Genomic DNA, 12,779 nt, shown 5'->3' with positions numbered 1-12,779 from the left:
AATGATAATGATTAGACTGCTAGTCAAACTAAGTGTGAATGTTAACAGCCTTGGTTCCCATAACTACTGTTACAACCCCTGGCTCAGAGTGGAGCAACAAAGAGGACACACATGCGGCTTTGACTGAGCTCAAAAGGAAAAGACTTTATTAAATCAACAATGAATTCCAAAAATAAGAAAATAACGTAATAAGGCAATATTTCTGTAAGCGTCAGTTTCATCAGTACGTAATGCGAGGTGTCTGAATGAACGTGTAATGTGTTGTTGCTGTATCAAAAAAAAGAAGACAAAGTCCAAAACATAAACAAAAGCAGGGAACCAAAACGAAACCAAAGACAAAGCAAAAGCAAAATCTAAATCAATCAAACAAACACAAAAGAAGGAGAAACAGCCAATAAACCGCGCCCATCAGATTCAATCGTAGGCGGAGCAACCAGTCATCACGCTCCCAAAACGAACGTGCAGGGATCGTCACATTACATTTAGTCTAGAGCAGGGCTGTCAAACTCCGGTCCTGGAGGAACTGAGTTTGACACCCCTGGTCTAGAGTATAGTAAAACATATGCTCTACGCCACTTTACTGCAATCCTGCAGATTTAAAGTTTCCTTACCTGCAGATTTAAAGAATTCACAAGGCAGAGTTCATCTCACTTGAACTTTGGAACAATAATTTACTGGTAAACTGGCATTTTTTAAGAATTAAAAATAATCTAATTTTTGAGTTTCACAATGAACACATCTCAACCATGTGTGGCCCTGATCGCAAAACACAGCTATACAGTACAGTTCAAAACAATGTGCGCAAATAGATGAAACACATTCAGACACTCCCCTCCAAACACAGCTCTCATAGAACACAAGACACATAAACGAGCGTGATCATTCTCCGCAAGCTCATGTGAGCCTGTCGTTACAGAAACTCGCTGATCAGATCACAGAGATAGAATAACAACACGCGGACTCTGTTTTAATCATTCTTGGGGATTTTAACAAAGCTAATCTCTCCCGTTAACTGCCAAAATACAGTCAGCATGTTACATGTCTCACCAGAGACAGTAATATATTGGATCACTGTTACACCACAATAAAGAATGCATATCACTCTGTCCCACGGGCAGCTTTAGGACTCTCTGATGACTGCCTGGTTCATCTTATACCAACCTACAGGCAGAAACTGAAATCTGCTAAACCTGTAGTAAAGACCATAAGGAGATGGACCAGTGAAACAGAGCAGGTTTTATAGGCCTGTTTTGAATGGACTGATTGGAGTGTTTTTGCATTCCTAGCAGGACCTATTTAACATATAACAACGATAAACCGTGGTTCACTACAAAATTCGGAGAGCTTCGCCAGGCCAAAGAGGATTCCCACAGGAATGGGAACAGAGTCTTGTATAGTCAGGCCAGAAACACACTGAATAAGGAGATTAGAGCGGCTAAAAAGAGCTACGCTAAAAAATTGGAAGATCAGTTCTCTTCAGTTCTCTTCAGTGTGGAAAGGTCTGAAAGCCATTACAAACTACAAGACACCATCCCCCAACACTGAGGTGAATCAACGACTTGCTGAAGACCTGAATGAGTTTTATTGTAGGTTTGAAACCCCCCCACACCCATTCTGACCATCTCTTTTCACAACCTTTAACACCTCCAGCGACCCCCCCTCTCCTCCCTCCTGCTGTTCAGATCAGTGAAGAAGATGTGCGCCAGGTCTTCAGAAAGAACAAAAGAAGAAAAACACCAGGCCCAGATGGTGTCACACCAGCCTGTCTGAAAACCTTTGAAAATCAGCTGGCCCCCATCTTCTCACAGATATTTAACAGATCCCTGGAGCTGTGTGAAGTCCCAACCTGCTTCAAACGTTCCACCATCATCCCTGTCCCAAAGAAACCCAAAATTATTAGACTTAATGACTACAGACCTGTTGCTTTAATGTCTGTGGTCATGAAGTCGTTTGAAAAACTGGTTTTGGCCTATCTGAAGAACATCACTGGACCCTTACTGGAACCCCTGCAGTTTGCTTACCGAGCAAACAGTTTCGTGGATGATGCGGTAAACATGGAACTGCACTTCATCCTGCAACATCTGGACAAAACAGGGGATTATGTGAGGATCCTGTTTGTGGACTTCAGTTCGGCCTTCAACACCATCATTCCTGCACTCTTTCAGACCAAACTAAACCAGCTCTCTGTTCCTAGCTCTATCTGTCAATGGATCACCAGCTTTCTGACACATAGGCAACAGCTAGTGAAAATGGTTAAATTCACATCCAACAGCCGCACCACCAGCACAGGTGCTCCTCAGGGTTGCGTCCTCTCCCCACTGCATTTCTCCCTGTACACCAATGACTGCACATCTAAAGACCCCTCTGTCAAGTGGACGACTCTACAGTCATTGGCCTCATCAAGGACGGAGATGAGTCTGCTTACAGACAGGAAGTTAAAGAGCTGGCTGTCTGGTGCCGTCATAACAACCTGGAGCTCAACATGCTCAAAACAGTACAGTTGACAGTGGACTTCAGGAGAAACCCTCCTGCTCTCCCCCCACTCACTATCATGGACAGCACTGTAACGTCAGTGGAAACATTTAGGTTCCTGGGCACTACAATCACTCAGAACCTGAAATGGGACAATCACACTGACCCGATTGTCAAAAAGGCCCAGCAGAGGCTTTACTTCCTTCGCCAGTTGAGGAAGTTTAATGTGCCGAAGGAGCTGCTGAAACAGTTCCACTCAGCCATCATTGTAACACAGTGTGGGGACAGTTGTGGCCTAATGGTCAGAGAGTTATACTAGCAACCTAAAGGTTGCGGGTTTGAGTCTCAGGTCCAGCAGGGATTGTAGTTGGGATTTTGGCTGCCCACTGCTCTGGGTGGGTGGGTATGTGTGTGTTTGTTCACTGCTCACTACTGTGTGTGTGCACGCACTTGAATGGGTGAAATGCAGAACACAAATTCCGAGTATAGGTCACCATACTTGGCCACAAGTCACCTGCTTTTCTTTTCTTTCCTTTCCAACATTCCCCATCAGCACGACTGGAATTTAAACTGGCTAGCGTCTTCTGCTGGTTTGAAAAGTATTAATAAACTATCTAAACTGATAAATAACACATTGGAGATTAAAATATTAGCAGATTTGCTAATTTATAAATTAATACTAAAAATGAATACTAAAAACTGAGATGAAAAATTTACTTCAGCCAGAAATTTACTTTTACTAGTGATATCTTCAAAAAAAATTTCGATTTTGGCCCACTTTTTTCTTTGTATGGTGTTGCTATGGCAACTAGTAAATACCGTCAATTTGGTTATGCTAGCATGTGTGGAAATATTTAAACCAACGGTGTTACAACTAACCCCACATTAGTTTGTGCTCCGCGGTCCCCTAAAGAACTGCCGGTACTGCATACCGGTGCGTACCAGCCCACTTCAAGCACTGGTCCTAAGCATTTGATCAACTTGAAATCCGCTATGGAGTTGACATATTTTTTTTTATATTTTTTCTCTTGCGAGTTTGCTTTATGCAGCCTTCTGTATGAATATAGGTATGTTTGGGTTTTTTTAAATATTAAAAAATTATATATCATACAGTTGTTTGGGATGGGAGTCAATCAGTCATGTTGCATTGTGCTATATAGAGCTACCTGATGTGTACATATGAAGTGGATATGCTCACTCTTTCAAAACGAGGGGTTGAGGGTCTGTTTATATAAACTTCACTCACCCACTTGAATGAAGTGGAACTCTGAAAAGTTTGTGAGTGTAAAACCTAAAATACCATAAAGTTTGAGGGATGTTTAGATAAATATAGAACTATAAAAGAGTTAACATGCTCACATTTGTTAAATATCTAATAGATCTCAATTTCATCAGGGGTCCTAAAATTTGGTCCTGAGGGCCAGTGTCCTACAGAGTTTAGCTCCAACTTGCCTCAACACAACTGCCTGGAAGTGTCTAGTATGCCTAGGCTCGTAAGACCTTGAATAATCCAGTTGGAGCAAAACTCTGCAGGACACGGGCCCTAGGCTATATTATATTATATTAAGAATTAATAAAAAAATTTCAAAAAGGGATTGTTTAGGTTTCCTTGTCATTCCTCATTCCTTGTCATGTGTCACAAGACACATTTAAAAGAAAAAAAAAAGTAAACAATAAATAAACAGCTAATTTTGATGATTTAATGCCATCAGTATTCCATGGAGAGTGGAGGCTGCACCCTCAAACAGTCAAAATGATTTGGGACAATAAATAAACAGCCATATGAAATGGAGGCTCCATCAGTATGTTTTCTCATTGACTCACCCAGTCGTTCTATGATTGCTGTTGTGTTTGCTGACAGATGTTCATTTTTTGCTTGACACATGTAAACTCCTTTATCCTCAGTTTTGTTAACCTTCAGTCTGAGAGAGAAGTTTCCTTTGGGGATTTCAGCAGTGAAGAACTCAACTCTGTCTCTGTATCGCTCATCTGAATAATCTAGCTGAACTTTATTGCTCTGAAAGAGAAGAACTGGAATTTCTTCATTTTTATCCATTTTCCTCCATGATGTAACGTTGAGTGAGAGACGTGAGGCGAGCGGATCCATGTGCAAACCTTTATTAACAGGACGAGACATAAACATGGTCAGGCAGGCAGGGTCAAACAACGGCAGGCAGGTGTATGGACGGCGAGACAAGAGTAATCCTTAATCCAGGCGAGGGTCAATCCAGCGGCGAACGATATCCGTGAAGGGCTAGGCAATAGAATAGTCGATAAACAGGCGGGGGGGGTTGAGACAAACCAGACGAGGAGCCAGAATAACAGAAAGACACAACACGGGAGGAACACAAAGAAACGCTTCGTATGACTAGATAAACTTGTTCAATACTCGGCGGTGAGTGACAGAAAGGCCGGGGCTTTTATACGGTCTCTGATTGGACGGGGGTGTAGTGCAACAGTCAGAGTGTGTAAACAGAGGGAGAGCGACATCTGGTGGTGAGCGGTCCGCAGATCACCAACCAGATTCGTGACATAGCCCCCCCCCAAAGAGCGGCTTCCAGACGCTCCAACAGAATACCAGTCCAGGGGAGCGGTGGGGCGGGAGCGAGACAGGGCAAGGGCTGGAGGGCCAGGTCCCTGCGGAGGACCCGGTGATTGAGGCAGGACCGACAGAGAAGGAGCCCACCAGGGTGGAGCCGGAGGCGGTGCAGGAGGCACAGGGGCCCTCCAGGGCGCCGCCGAAGGCGGAACAGGAGGCACCGGAGCCCTCCAGGGCAGAGCAGGAGGCGCAGGAGCCCTCCAGGGCAGAGCAGGAGGCTGAGCAGGAATCCGCGTCACGGCCTGGGACCTTGGGAGAGCAGGGATAGAGGAGGTAGACTGAATAGGGGGAGAAGGAGCAGCAGCCCTCCGGGGTGGAGCAGGAGGCGGAGCGGCCCTCCGGGGCGGAGCAGGAGGCGGAGCGGCCCTCCGGGGCGGAGCAGGAGGCGGAGCGGCCCTCCGGGGCGGAGCAGGAGGCTGCGTCATGGTCTGGGACCTGGGGAAAGCTGGGACAGAAGATGCAGACAGGAAAAAGGGAGAAGCAGAAAGCTTGTGCGGGGGCGCCGCCTCCAAGGGAGGATCCACAGCCACGGCTGACACCTCAGGAGGCATTGGCGCGGCTTCTCCAACTGCCGGGAGCTCTGGAGCAGACCTGGGACCAGACGGGGCGTGACTTGACTCTGGGCCGTCAGGCGGGGCGTGACTTGACTCTGGGCCGTCAGGCGGGGCGTGACTTGACTCTGGGCCGTCAGGCGGGGCGTGACTTGACTCTGGGCCGTCAGGCGGGGCGTGACTTGACTCTGGGCCGTCAGGCGGGGCGTGACTTGACTCTGGGCCGTCAGGCGGGGCGTGACTTGACTCTGGGCCGTCAGGCGGGGCGTGACTTGACTCTGGGCCGTCAGGCGGGGCGTGACTTGACTCTGGGCCGTCAGGCGGGGCGTGACTTGACTCTGGGCCGTCAGGCGGGGCGTGACTTGACTCTGGGCCGTCAGGCGGGGCGTGACTTGACTCTGGGCCGTCAGGCGGGGCGTGACTTGACTCTGGGCCGTCAGGCGGGGCGTGACTTGACTCTGGGCCGTCAGGCGGGGCGTGACTTGACTCTGGGCCGTCAGGCGGGGCGTGACTTGACTCTGGGCCGTCAGGCGGGGCGTGACTTGACTCTGGGCCGTCAGGCGGGGCGTGACTTGACTCTGGGCCGTCAGGCGGGGCGTGACTTGACTCTGGAAGTGGAGCGGTGTCTTGGCTTGGCTCGTGGGGAACAGCTGTGATTTGGTTTGACTCAGGAAGTGCCGAAGGAGACGTGGGCTCTGGAGGGAGCTCTTGAGGAGCGGGCTCTGGACGGCTGGACGACCCCAACGGAGACTCTGGAGGGCTGGGCGTCTCCAGCGGAGACACTGGATGAGCAGGCTCTGTACGAGCGGTCGCTTGAGGGCGCTCTGGCGGGTCCGTGAGCTCGGGTGCGGCAGCCATCTTGGCCGGGGGCTCAGGCTTGGCGGCCATCTTGGCCGGGGGCTCAGGCTTGGCGGCCATCTTGGCCGGGGGCTCAGGCTTGGCGGCCATCTTGGCCGGGGGCTCAGGCTTGGCGGCCATCTTGGCCGGGGGCTCAGGCTTGGCGGCCATCTTGGCCGGGGGCTCAGGCTTGGCGGCCATCTTGGCCGGGGGCTCAGGCTTGGCGGCCATCTTGGCCGGGGGCTCAGGCTTGGCGGCCATCCTGGCCGGGGGCGCAGGCTTGGCGGCCCTCTTGGCCGGGGGCGCAGGCTTGGCGGCCATCTTGGCCGGAGACTCTGGCGTGGCTGCCATCTTGGCCGGGGATTCAGGCTTGGTGACCATTTTGGCCGGGAACTCAGGAACGGAGGCCATCTTGGCCGGGGATTCAGGCTTGGCAGCCATCTTGGCCGGTGGCTCTGGCGTGGCAGCCATCTTGTGCGGTGGCTCTGGCGTGGCAGCCATCTTGTGCGGTGGCTCTGTAACTTGACTTGAGACAGGAAACACAGCTTTAACCCGACTTGACACAGGAACAACAGTTCTAACTTGACTTGCCTCAGGAAATGTAACTGTACTTTTAATTGGTTCTGATACGGCAGCTGTGACGTGACGGAGCTCTGTTTCCGCCGCCATTTTGTGAACGTGCTCCGCCGTTGCCGCCATTGTGTGGACGCGCTCCGACGCGGCCGCCATTTTGTGAACGGGCACAGCTGTCGCCGCCATTAGAGCGATGCTATCCATTACGTTCGCCGCCATTTGAGCAATGCGATCCATTGCCGTCGTCATTGCTCGGGCGCGCTCCAGCGTGGCCGCATTTCCCCGAGTGAGCCAAGCGGCCAGTGGATCTGTGGCGTCGCGCTCCGGCGCGGCCGTCATTATATGAGCGGGGTGCGCGGCCGCCATTACCGCGTTGTCGCGTTCCACCTCCGCAACCCCCACAGTAAATGACGAGCCCAAACTAAATAGTCCAAAGTCCATACCTGTAGAATGTCCAAAATGAAAGCTGCTGGATCCTGTTGCGGCCGAGTATTCTGTAACGTTGAGTGAGAGACGTGAGGCGAGCGGATCCATGTGCAAACCTTTATTAACAGGACGAGACATAAACATGGTCAGGCAGGCAGGGTCAAACAACGGCAGGCAGGTGTATGGACGGCGAGACAAGAGTAATCCTTAATCCAGGCGAGGGTCAATCCAGCGGCGAACGATATCCGTGAAGGGCTAGGCAATAGAATAGTCGATAAACAGGCGGGGGGGGTTGAGACAAACCAGACGAGGAGCCAGAATAACAGAAAGACACAACACGGGAGGAACACAAAGAAACGCTTCGTATGACTAGATAAACTTGTTCAATACTCGGCGGTGAGTGACAGAAAGGCCGGGGCTTTTATACGGTCTCTGATTGGACGGGGGTGTAGTGCAACAGTCAGAGTGTGTAAACAGAGGGAGAGCGACATCTGGTGGTGAGCGGTCCGCAGATCACCAACCAGATTCGTGACACATGAAACCTCTTCAGGTGTGATGTGACTGTCCACAGAGCAGGTTAGAGTGACGTCTTCACCCACATACACAGAAACTGATTGGTTTGATCCTGATACCATCAAATGCACTAAAAGAACAAACAGGTACAAAATCACAGCATGAAAATAACTTCCAAGAAATTGCATTCAAAAATCCCTCCAGACAGTGATCCATACTCACCAACATCTTTTATGTGAACCACAGTTTCTACAACATATTTCCAACTGTAAACTTTACATCTGTAAAAGCCAACATCTTCAGCTCTCAGATCATCCAGACGAATGGAGAAGATTCCATCTTTAACAAGGTCATCAAAGAAGTGAGCTCTCTCATAATAATCCTCATGCTGTTCCTCTGGTCGACTCTCACCATAGATGAACAGATGAACCAGATTATTTGAGTCTGTTCTTGTCCATTCCACCTTCAGTCTTTTCATTGGTAAAGGTTTATCCACATAACAGGGCAAAACCAATGAGCCTCCCAAATGAATAAACAGAGGACTTGGTGGTCCCTGTACAACGAACCCTAAAATGACAATTGTTACAAAATGCTGTGAATATTGTGACGAGTCGGCTGCCTCCCCCCTAATTGTCAGCTTCACCCCGTCGGTAATCACCGCCCTTCACCAGGCTCCCGACGGGAGTGGGCGTGTGGGAGGAGGAGGGGCGCTGAAACATCCAGGTCTGGCAGCGTGTGATGAGGCACACCTGATGTGAATGAAGCCTCATCACCGCCGCTGTTAAAATGCCAAGCGTGCCTCTCCTCAGGAGACCGGTCTCTTCCCCGTGCATGCACGCTAGTGTCCTCGTGGGTCCAGGAAGGGTGCGTAAAGGGACGAGCGCCGCCGATAGGATGGACGAGCTGCCGGACCCGCGGTCCGGACGTGAGCCGCATGGAAATGGCTGTGGGCCAGGATGCCGGGCCTTCTCACCCGCCTGAGGAAGTGCCGCCGCTAAGGAATGGATGAAGCCGCTAAAGGAAGCCGCTACCCGCCACGTTGCCGCGGACCCCGGCGGGGAGCAAGTGCGGCCCCCGGACTCTGGCCCTTACCTGGACCCTTCCCTTCTGAACACTACACCTCCTTCACGGATTCCCTTCACGTCGAGGATACCAGATCCCCCATTTATTTTGGACACTTTTTCCCCCTTTTTGGAAACTTTCTATTTATTGTTTAATAAAAGCCTCTCTGAGGCCTGACGTCACGCCCACTGTGTCTGTCGCTTTGCTCCGCACCCGTGACAGTTGGTGGAGAATGCGGGCATAGGCGGAGCTTAGACAGCGCAGTGGGAAACACCTGATGACATCATCCCCTCTTGCTCGCAAAAGAAGTCAAGGAAGATTCGGACCCATGGGACGGAGAGACGACGGTGACGGCCTCCCAGCCGCTAAAGGGGTAAGTGACTTCTCTCATTTAGTATCACTTACCCTGCGGTTGGTTGAGGCTGTCGACTAAATTCCGGTTTCTCTGTCCCCGGTCCGGTGGCGTTGCGAGAGGGAGTCGCCCGGAGAGGAATCCCCGCCCACTCCAACCGCTGGAGCCTGGTTGAGGAAGGTAGCACTCCTGCGTGGGCGGCGGCCTGATGATGGGGATGTCGCTTGGGGTGGGGGGTTGTGACGAGTCGGCTGCCTCCCCCCTAATTGTCAGCTTCACCCCGTCGGTAATCGCAGCCCTTCACCAGGCTCCCGACGGGAGTGGGCGTGTGGGAGGAGGAGGGGCGCTGAAACATTCAGGTCTGGCGGCGTGTGATGAGGCACACCTGATGTGAATGAAGCCTCATCACCGCCGCTGTTAAAATGCCGAGCGCGCCTCTCCTCAGGAGACCGGTCTCTTCCCCGTGCATGCACGTTGGTGTCCTCGTGGGTCCAGGAAGGGTGCGTAAAGGGACGAGCGCCGCCGATAGGATGGACGAGCTGCCGGACCCGCGGTCCGGACGTGAGCCGCATGGAAATGGCTGTGGGCCAGGATGCCGGGCCTTCTCACCCGCCTGAGGAAGTGGCGCCGCTAAGGAATGGATGAAGCCGCTAAAGGAAGCCGCTACCCGCCATGTTGCCGCGGACCCCGTGCAGCCCCCGGACTCCGCCCCTTACCTGGACCCTACTCTTCTGGACACTGCCCCTCCTTCACGGATTCCCTTCACGTCGAGGACACCAGATCCCCCATTTATTTTGGACACTTTTTCCCCCTTTTTGGAAACTTTCTATTTATTGTTTAATAAAAGCCTCTCTGAGGCCTGACGTCACGCCCACTGTGTCTGTCGCTTTGCTCCACACCCGTGACAATATTTACTCCTGGTGTAAATGTGTGTAAAACCACAGGGGGAAAAAAGCTTGTAAAAAAGCATGCTAAATAAAAACGATCTGTGCACTTTTCATGCAGAACTAATGGATTTAGTATATAACTATATTAACAAATTCAATCTAAATAAACAGATTATTCAATTATTCAAAACCATAATCCTTTAAGTAATTGTATCCTTAGATTCAACATTCCCTCAACTGAAGCCCTGGGGCAACGTCATACAGTTTGGATAAAAAAACTAAAAGATTATCCGGCATGTACATACCATCAGATATCATCAGGATGACAGAACCAGAAATTAACAAAATGAACAAAGTAAAGTTCATTCTCAGATGAAAGAATGTTCACCTTCTCCCTGAAGCACCAAAGTTTAATGAGCATTTACAGTATACATTCCATCACAGTATGTTGAAACTTGCTTTACTGTCATGTTGCTAGGAAAAGTGAATAGGAATGTCTGAAATTCGAAAATAAACCAGATAAACCAGTTCTGAAACAGGTCAACAACACAAGCGAAAGAAGACAAGAAGAAAGATTCATTTCATTGTGGTTGTAAAATGCATATGACTGCCTGTATGCACTTACTACATGAAAAAATATTTTTTTCAAAAAAATCCAATAAATAATTTTCAAAAATCATAAATGAACGCACGTTTCATGTGACAACTAGCACCGTTTCCACCCAAATAAACATACATAAATAATAGGGATTATGCGACCGTTAATTTTACATCAGAATGAATACGCTACCAACGAACATATCCACCAAATTATCACATTTTTTTGTAAATTAACAAAGACGTTAGCTCAGTAAATTAGTAAAATATTAAACTGATTCAATTCCTATATAATATATTTTGATATAAATAATGCATGAAATAAACATTAAAGCAGAAATAATAAAGATGTACGACATCTCTCATTCAAACTTGTTCGCTCCCGCTCTCTCTTCCAGCTCGTCGGTTCTCCGCATTGAATTGTGGGATATAGTGCTTCAGCGAGCGTACATCGGTTGTACACTCGAAATCAGAATGCATTGTGGGTAAAAAGTAGTGAACGAATGTAGGGAATGAAGTCGTTAGGTGTGTTCGACTTAACGCAGGGCTGCGCAGCTCGATCAAATTCTGACTTGAAGCAGTGCATGCCGGTTAGAAATTTTGTCCGACTCGTGACTGTCACGTGTGCCATCAAAGTACCGCGATAGCGATTCGAGAGCAGCCGACTGACTCAGCCGGCGCAGTTTCTTCAGAGCGGCTGCAGGAGCTCTGATGACCACATGGCTGTTTCACGATTGGCCAGATTTACCGCATGACAACGATCACGTGTGTTTTGGGTTTATTCTAACATCCTCAAGTCCCATAATGCTGACAAATCTGTGTTTTTAGAACAATAGAAGTGTTTTTACTGTAGTCGCAATGTTATATTGAGTCAGATTTATCATAAAACACTGATAACAGCATATATAACCCCACTTTATTAGTATTTAAACAGTATATGTTTATGTTGATCATTATTCTTGTTCAGATGGCGCTGTATTAAGCAGTATATGAAACGTGTTTCTGTTGCTCATGAAAACGCTTTTGAAAAGTCTGTGTATTTGATAAATGTTGCATTTAATTCACTTCATCTGTGATAGAGCATGCAAACACCGCGAGAGCGTCACTAACGAGAGCAGAAAGTGTCCGACTTGACGCCTCCGTTTTCAACTCCGCCCCCCGACTGCTCTCGGCTTCTCTTGTTGATCGCCGTCTGTAGCCGTAGATAAAGTCGAACACACCTGTTCACTCAGAGGCTGCGTCCGAAAGCCTAGTCAGCTGACTTGCTGCCACGCTGCCTTATCAGTAGTCTCAGCCTCAGACGTCACGCCCACGGAACGTTGGCTAAACGTCTGATGCATATGGTACACTTAACTGGAAACACTTCAGGAATGTCGAAGTCGTCATCTGATTGGTTGAATTATATCGGATTTCCGGGGGGATGCGAGTGTCGCGTTTATTTTCGGTCCGCCGGGAAACAAAGCGATGTCCAGGAGTTTTGTTTGAGGCACTTAGTGGAGACAAAAAGAGATATAATGCAGACGCCATTGTTGTTATACGTGCACGAACAGATCAATGACTATTACTGCTTGTTTTCTTCTCCTTCTTTGATTTTCTATGCTGACTGGTCTGTTGTTGTGGGGACATTTCCACGCCCCGAAACGTGACGCTGAACGAAACGAACTGTGATTGGTTGTTTGACATGTCGGTCAAACGGCCTTATGGGCGGGCCTTAGCCAAAGAAAGCTGCTATGAATTCCAGACCTTCAGCCGTCAGACTACCTTATCAGTGACTTCGAAGGCTGCGAAGGCAACTCTAGAAACAGTTTCGGACAGACTTCAGAGGCAGCAGAACGTGACGCCGTTGCTAGGTTACGATCTTATGCAGTTTAATATAAATGCTTTAATAATACATAAAGACCTCAATGTCA

This window comes from Labeo rohita, chromosome 3 (assembly GCF_022985175.1).
Source record: "Labeo rohita strain BAU-BD-2019 chromosome 3, IGBB_LRoh.1.0, whole genome shotgun sequence".
NCBI classification, from domain to species: Eukaryota; Metazoa; Chordata; class Actinopteri; order Cypriniformes; family Cyprinidae; genus Labeo; species Labeo rohita.
The sequence above is the reverse complement of the archived record's forward strand: the minus strand, read 5'-3'. Positions refer to the sequence as shown.